Source organism: Neomonachus schauinslandi, chromosome 6, assembly GCF_002201575.2.
Source record: "Neomonachus schauinslandi chromosome 6, ASM220157v2, whole genome shotgun sequence".
Lineage (NCBI taxonomy): Eukaryota > Metazoa > Chordata > Mammalia > Carnivora > Phocidae > Neomonachus > Neomonachus schauinslandi.
In genome coordinates this window covers 66,457,643-66,466,246 of record NC_058408.1, presented here as the reverse complement: position 1 = coordinate 66,466,246, position 8,604 = coordinate 66,457,643, and positions in this window count along the sequence as shown.

The following is an 8,604-nucleotide window of genomic DNA, read 5'->3' as shown; positions in this document are numbered from 1 at the left end:
TAAAAAAAAAAAAAAAAGACGGTAAATTGACCGGGGTGTCTTTTAAGCCAGGTTGAGCAGGAGGGGAAAAAAAACAAAAAACCCAAACAAGCCCTTGAACGATGCTCCAAACCACAATTCCCAGGGATGCATCTGAGGCCCGCCAGCAAACAAAGGGCAGCAGGCAAAGAAGTGGGCACACAGCCATCGCGACCCGGGTAGCTTTTCCACAAGAAAAGCCTTTTGGCAGATCTGAGTCTGAGGCCAGCCTGGAGCTGTTTGCAGTCTGGCCTCATGGGAAAGGTCTGCTCTATGAATCCCTTGGAAAGCACTGTTGGCCCACATAAGTGTTTTCAATGGTGCGCATAGGTGCATGGCACAGAGATGACTCTCATTGTCTAACGTGATCGTAAACACTGGCCAGACACACAAACCAGTCAGCTACTGGTCAACGGAGGGAAGGAGACGGTTAACACTCACAGGGAACCTGCAGAACCAGGTCCTTCACACCGGTTTTGTCCATTAAGAGGCTCAGATCAGGGCGCCTGGGTGCTCAGTCGTTAAGCGTCTGCCTTCAGCTCAGGTCATGATCTCAGGGTCCTGGGATCGAGCCCCATACCGGGATCTGCACTCAGCAGGGAGTCTGACTCTCCCTCTCCTCCTTGCTCATGCTCTCTGTCTCAAATAAATAAACTATATTTGTTTACTTGACGGGGGGAGAGAGAGAGCATACGAACACACAGGGGCAGAAGGAGAAGCAGACTCCCCACTGAGTGCAGAGCCTGGTGTGGGACTCGATCCCAGGACCCCAGGATCATGACCTGAGCCCAAGGCAGATGCTTAACCGACTGAGCCACCCAGGCACCCCAAATAAAATCTTAAAAAAAAAATTTATTTTTAAGTAATCTCTACACCCAACGTGGGGTTCGAATCCACAACCCTGAGACCAAAAGTCGCACCCTCCACTGACTGAGCCAGCCAGGTGCCCCAATATAATTAAATTCTTAAACTATCTTTGCTGAAGAGCTAAATTCTGCTTGGATTAATTAGGGACGTAAAATCGACGGTGTCCTTAGGTGTAAAAAAGATGTATTTCTGAGGTCTCTCCACGAGTCTCTCCGCCTTTGGTTTTTCGTGTTTTTGATTCAGTGTCTGGCACTTAGTAGATACGCAGTTATACTTGCTGAATAGAAATAAATATTTCCTTTTTCTGTTTCACGTAGGTGTAATTGACAGGTAACATTATATTGGTTTCAGGTGTACGAGTAGATCAGGCGGAATGACCCCACGATGAGGTCAGTGAACATCTGGCACCACGCATGGTCGCAAAACATTTTTTCTTGCGATGGGAGCTTTTAAGACTTTCTCTCTTAGCCAGTTTGGAACGTGCGGGGCAGTGTCATTCACTGTGGTCCCCGTGCGGTGCGGGACAGCTGTTTCCTTGATTGGTTTATTTTACGACTGAAGTTTGTCCCTTTTGACCCCTTCCACCCACCCCGCCCCCACCCCTGGCAAATCCCCAATCTGTTCTCCGTATCCATGAGCTTGGGCTGCTTTTGGTTTTGGTTTCAGATTTCACGTATAAGTGAGATCACACAGCGTTTGTCTTCCTCTGACTTATACCACCTCAAGTGATGTCCTCGAGGTGCATGCACGTGTCACAGAGTCTGGGCCTTGGGTCTCAAGGCCTCTGAAACGCACTGCCCACCCTGCTGCCAACAGGAGGCTCCTACGAGACGGCATGATGGGATCTCCCCCCTCCTGACCCTCCCCCAGGCCCCGGGCCAGCCGGATGGGCAAGGCAGTCTGGGACCGAGCCCCAGGGGTTCTCAGCCTCCAATCCTGAGACTCCTGCCTTCATAGACGAGCCCTGCTTTTATGGAAATGCTTGCCTCCGTGCTTTCGCCCATGCTGTTCCCCCACACGTGGAACACCCTTCCACCTCTTCTTCATCTGATCTGTTTCCACTCATCCCTCAAGGCTCGTGTCAATTCCTATTTTTTTTTTTTTGTAGGAAACACCAAAAGTTAAGTTTGCATTTGAGTATCATGTTTACACATGCCGACATATGAATATCACATACTGGAAAGAAGTCAGAATATCTGAAAATATGAACTCAAAGTGTTGGAAGTAATTACTGTAATTGTTTCCTTCTTTCTGATAAGAAGAGAATTGAAATCGTAATAAAATTTAGAAGTGTTCTGGAGAAAGTTTAGGCATCATTCCTTCCCAAATGCTCCCTTTCCCTGAGGAATAAGGGGCTTTTCCTGTTGATCCTGAGTGGCAGTGGGGTGTCCTTGATGAGTGAGCAAGAATATCCAGGGAAGGACAGTACTCGCAGGCCAAAGGGTCACCCAGGCAGACTCAGTCTCTCTCTCTCTCTGTGTCCCAGTGAGATGCTTTCACTGCTGCGGACCAGCACAGAAAGATCTTCCTCCCTCCTGATCCTGTGTGCTGAGGCACGTTGTGGGGCTTCTAGTAATGCGGCTATTTGCTTCCTTAAGCTTCTCCCCAAACCTCTTGTAGAAGTACGCGGCCCATACTCTGCCCCAGGGGCCTTGACTTGCTACCTAGCAGGGCACTGGAGCCAAATAAAGCATGACACATCCCCTCAAAGACATCACAGTTTGCATGGAAGAATGAATATAGCCAGGGGCGCCTGGGTGGCTTGGTCGGTTAAGCGTCTGACTCTGGGTCTCAGCCCAGATCTTTTTTTTTTTTAAGATTTTATTTATTTATTTGACAGAGAGCTAGAGAGAGCACAAGTAGGCAGAGCGGCAGGCAGAGGGAGAGAGAGAAGCAGGCTCTCCGCTGAGCCAGGAGCCCGACACTCGATCCCAGGACCCCGAGATCATGACCTGAGCCAAAGGCAGACGCTTAACCAACTGAGCCACCCGGGCACCCCTCAGCTCAGGTCTTGATCTCAGGGTTGTGAGTTCAAGCCCCATACTGGGGCTTTAAAAATATTCTTAAGTTTTATTGATTTAAGTAATCTCTATACCCAACGTGGGGCCCGAACTCACAACCCGGAGTTCAAGAGACACATGCTCTTCCAATCGAGCCAGCCAGGTGCCCCTCTACAATTAAAATTCTTAACATAATCAGGAAAGAATAGTCTATTAAAAAGAAAAAATTCTTTACTATAATTGGGATAAGTTCACTTGTCTGGTATCACAAGTATTCTTGTAAATGCTATGAGTGAGAAGGGTTATATAAGAGAGGATTTGCTCTCTTTTTTGATACTAGAAAAAGGGGTACATCATTGCTTGGACTATTGAAAAAGCAGTCCTAGGGGCACCGGGGTGGCTCAGTTGGCTGAGCATCTGACTCTTGATTTTGGCTCAGGTCATGATCTCAGGGTCGTGAGCGAGCCCCATGTCTGGCTCTGAGCTCAGCACAGAGTCTGCTTGGGATTCTCTCCCTCTCCCTCTGCCCCTCCCCTGCTCTCAAATAACTAAATAAAATATTAAAAAAGGAAGGAAGGAAGGAAGGAAAAGGAAAGCAGTCCCAGGCATTATGGAGCTCACTGGGAGCTCCAGCCCCATGCCTGTGACAGGAAGCTCTGTAGGGTATACATTCTCAGTCTACCAAAGGAAACTCACCTGCTCTCCTTCCCAGAGGAAAAGTCAGTACTTGTTGAACCTTGCTTTTCTTGAACTTGGATAATTAATCCAGTTCTTGGTTCAGAGAAGATACTTTGAAAAAAAGAGAGAATCTCCTTTTCTTTTTTTAAAGATTTTATTTATTTGACAGAGAGAGACACAGAGAAGGAACACAAGCAGGGGGAGTGGGAGAGGGAGAAGCAGGCTTCCCGCCGAGCAGGGAGCCCGATGCGGGGCTAGATCCCAGGACCCTGGGACCATGACCTGAGCCGAAGGCAGACGCTTAACGTCTGAGCCACCCAGGCGCCTCTCTCCTTTTCTTTTAAAGGCTTTTTTTTTTTTTTTAAACAGAATTTTCTTACCTGTTTATTCATACTTAAGAAATGTCCAGATCATTATACCAGAATGTCGGGCTTTGAAGGAAGGGGTTGGGGAGTATCTCAAAGACCGTCTAATGTCTGAAAAGCCTCCCAGGCGCCATTTACCTGTGAGAACACTCTGTGGTTCAAGGCGCGGCCCTGGGTCTACACTCTTCAGAAACTACTCTGACTTCTTGGCTCTCCTCCCTCACGGCCGACCGACACTAACCAGTTGACCAAGATGTGCATAGGGCCAGTTGTTTCTTCCTTTACCGAGAATGTGACGGTCCCCTGCATTCCGGGGAAGCCATTCCCGATCTCCCGAGAGGGCCCAGTTGCAATCCCAAGGTAACCTGGTGAGCAGGATATCCTAAGAAGAAGAGATGCCATCAATCATTCCATGAGTGTTCAAAATTAATAAAACACAAAGAGCGACAGCCCCTGGTCAAACGGCATGCTTCATCCTCACAACTTCACCATGAGAAAAATATTTGTCATCTTCCTTCCACTGATGAGAATACAAGGCAACGTAGGTTATAGCTCATGAACTCTGAGACGTACATTTTTTTCAGATGTGACTCTTCTGCAAACCAAGCGCATCTTGCAAGTGATTGTCAAACTCTGTAAAATAGGGTTACTTTTTGTATATTCCTCCATCCAGTGTTTATTAAGTGTCCAGCCCGCGCCCGGTAGTGTGCAAGTTGCTGAGGATAGAACAGTGTATAAAGCATCCAAGCTCTCACGCTCCCTAAGGTGACCCAGTCTAGCTGGGGAGACCACAAGTCAGGAAACAAATCAACAAAAGAGCGAGCTTGTGAGAGTTGCCGTGAAGGAAATAAGCCTGGAAAGGTGACAGAGTACCATACGGGCGTTAGGGACAGGGAAGACTGGGACTTGGGGTGACTCTCCGAGGAGTGACACTGGAGCTGAGACCTCAGAGCAGCCCGTGGTCTTCCCAATGGGCTCTCGGGGGGCCAGGAGGTAGGTCCCTGCAGTCCTAGGGACTAGGGCCCCTGCTTGTGAGCAGCCTCAGCTGGGTCTCGTTGGAGGGCAGCCTGAGCAGCGTGCCCCGTGCCCCATGGCCGCCAAGGTGCTCCCTACTCACTGCTCTATGTGATATGCATACTCGATGAGTACACCTGAGGAGGTGCTCCAGCCCCTGGGTCCCTGCTTTAGTCCTGCAGGGCAGGGAGCAGTGCCCATCATGGACAAGGACACCGAGGAATACCCATGCCAGGTGCCCGGAAGGACTGGTGCAACCCAAAACGCAGCCAATCAGGGTTGGGGACAAGGAGGCTCCCGGCACAGACCTGCGCTTCTGTCTTCCTGTAGGGTACTTGTCTCCACTCTAGTATACGGATCCCTTTGGTGGTGACCCAGGCAGCCCCAGGAAGACTGCCCAGAAGCACGTGTGCATTTTACAAATTTGAGCGACATAATTATTTTTAAATACGCGACCTTGGAGAAGCTCCATTGGATTCAAAATCCACTCACCAAGAAAAAACAATGTTACATTTGTCAATGAGCGAAAGGGAAGAATTTTAAATACCTAACCTCAACGGGTATACTTGTTTGAAGGATTGAAAACAATGATTTTGCCTTTTTTATCACCTGCTGGTGTGAATGAAGTTTCTCAAGGATGAGACCATCAAGAATTTGAAGAGATCTGCATTATAAAGTCATGATCAGGAATGGACTATGACCATTTTAAGCATAAAACTGGATATAAAACATTCTGTCCACAGATAGGAGCTCGATGTTTCCCACTGAAACCTTTGAAAACATTTTATTCGGGAGTTTGACACTAGTTTAGTATCTTCTTTATTTTTTTTATTTTTTTAAAGATTTATTTATTTGAGAGAGCGAGAATGAGAGAGAGAGAGTACATGAGAGAGGGGAGGGTTAGAGGGAGAAGCAGGCTCCTTGCTGAGCAGGGAGCCCGATGCGGGACTCGATCCAGGGACTCCAGAATCATGACTGGAGCCGAAGGCAGTCGCCTAACCAACTGAGCCACCCAGGCGCCCCTAATATCTTCTTTAAAATGGAATATTTTCAGGGTGCCTGGGTGGCTCAGTCGTTAAGCGTCTGCCTTCGGCTCCGGTCATGATCCCAGGCTCCTGTGATCGCGCCCTGCATCAGGCTCCCTGCTTGGCAGGGAGCCTGCTTCTCCCTCTCCCCTCCCCCTGCTTGTGTTCCTGCTCTCGCTGTCTCTCTCTCTGTCAAATAAATAAATAAAATCTTTAAAAAATAAATAAATACAACGGAATATTTTCTTACAGTGATTATGGAATATATAAAAATGTATAATGAAATTTTTAATCAAAGGCTCCAAATTCCCACTACTTCCCTTTGGTGTAACCTCTGCTGCAGCAGAAGATGGGGGGACAGAGACGGGGCCATGGAAAGAGGCCACACAGGACGGGACTGTGAGGCCAGGAGAGAGGGGAGGAGAGGAGTAAGTGGGTCGGCCTGAGGACCTTTTCAGAGCGAGGACCCACAGGACCATGGTGGGGAGAAAGGGAGGCTCGAGGAGGATGCCCGGGCTTTCTGGTGTGAGCAGCGGAGTAAATCACAAAGCCGTTCACTGGGTAAGACAGGATGGAAACAGTTTTGGGGAGAGGACTGGGATCCAAAGCCCCGGGATGGATTTTCCAATGAAAATCCATTGCACTTCCAATGAAGTGCAAACCGAGAGACTCTCTAGATAAGAGATTTAATAGGCCTATCAACCATGTATTTGGCTCCTACCATTCATACTGAAATATCTATCCATGAAATGATGCAGAAAGTCTGGGATTAGCTTCAAAATACTTCAAGTGGGAGAGGCAGGGGAAGTGAGTAGATGAAGCCCAAGACTGGTCACGAACAGCTCCTTTTTGAAGCTAGGTAATGGGTCCATGGGGGTTCAATTATACTTTCTTTCTGCTTTTGTCGTATCTTTGACAACTTCCACGGCACTGGCTGCTATCGATCCCCTGGTGAGGAGGGAGAGCAAATTAGGAAAGGCCCCCGAATGGGGGCTGGTGTGGGGGTGGCAGTGCTAGACCCGAGGAAGGACACAGACAAGCCCACCGCTGTCCTAGACTTCATGTTCTTTGGGGGAACAGACAATAAACATGTAAACAAACATGACCATTTAAATCAAGATGCTGGAGAAACAGGGTGATAGGAGTGCGCGGGGGCCGCACCGGACTAGCCAGAAACAGCTGCTCCGCCACAGCATCTGATGCCTCAGGAGCCAAGCAGATATTAATAGTGGTGCTTTTAAAATCCTTTCCATTCTACATTTTTTTACTTTTACTTATAAACAAGTCTAAATTAGTGGCTATGAGCATACTATTCTAGGGAAAGTGTTTTAACTTAAAAGCTCTTGCTCCCCCCCCCCCCCCTTTTTTTAACTCCAGATTTGGAGGCCATGATTGGCCCAAGAATTTTAGAAGTAGAGCCAATTCTGGACTGAGCCCGGTGCCCCTTTAGCATCCCGTTTTTTGTCCTGGCAGCTCTCCTGCCCCGTCATTTGGACCCTAAAGCCCTCTTCTCTGGGCTACAGCTTTCTGTCACTCTTAGAGCTCCAGAGGACCTCCTTCCTGCCCCTCCTCCGAGTGCCACTTCCCTGTGCAAGACCATGCATGAGCCCCATGAGGACAGGACTGTTGCTTGTGTTGTTCACTGCTATAACCCCAGCACCCAGAATTGTGCCTAGCACACAGTTGTCACTCAACAAATATTCACTCAGTAAGAGGACATCCTGAATCCACTAGGTAAGTAACCAAACACCCATGCAGGTGCTTATGGATTCCATCCTACAACCGAAATGAACTTGTGGCCTATCTTCGCAGGGATAAATAATACTTCCATTTTATAGACGGACGGCTGAGACCAGAACTTCCACCGACAACAGTCTCTCCCTTACTTAGAAATATTTTAAGCCAAAAATTGGAGCTATTGAAAAATCTAGCACGTAGATTACCTACGTCACTTTACATTTCGTGAAAATATAATGAATTTAATTGATGTAGAACAGCTTTCCTGGATAAATCCAACAACACGTATTTTGGTTTCCTGAAAACAAAAAACAAAAAACCCAAGCGAAACAAAACTCTTCTTTTCCGCGGGCCGCCCACACTGGGCTTCTTTGCATACGTGCTTTTAGGAGAGGCTTGCAGACTGCCCGCATTCTGCACGGCCACCACCGACACTTAACATTCGTTAAATCATAACGACCCAGGAGGCCTGGAGTTTCCTGCTGCTCCTGGGTCTGTGCCTTCCTTAAGTGACCTTGGACGAATCTCTTCCCCCCTCGCGTCCGACGGCCGTACATCCGTCTCAGGCCACTGTTCATGACCGAGATGCTCTACAAAAGCTTCAGGTTGCGCCCCGAGGGAGTGCCCTCCGCCGTCCGCCGGCTGTCCGCAGGACACGCGTCCTGGAAGCCTGCGCACGGTGGTGGAGCGTCGGCAGGACCCTGCGGGACCGGCCCAGGTACCCGAGGGCCACCGGAGCCCCGCGCCTCAAGGCAGCCGGCCCCAAGCCGCATTTCCCGCCTCGCCGCCGGCCGCCGGGGAGCTCGGCGGGAGCCGCGGCCACCGGGTCGCCCGCTCCGGCGGTGCGGGCGCACGGCGCTGCGGAGGCCCGGGCGGCCAGCGGCGGCCGCGCATTGTTGT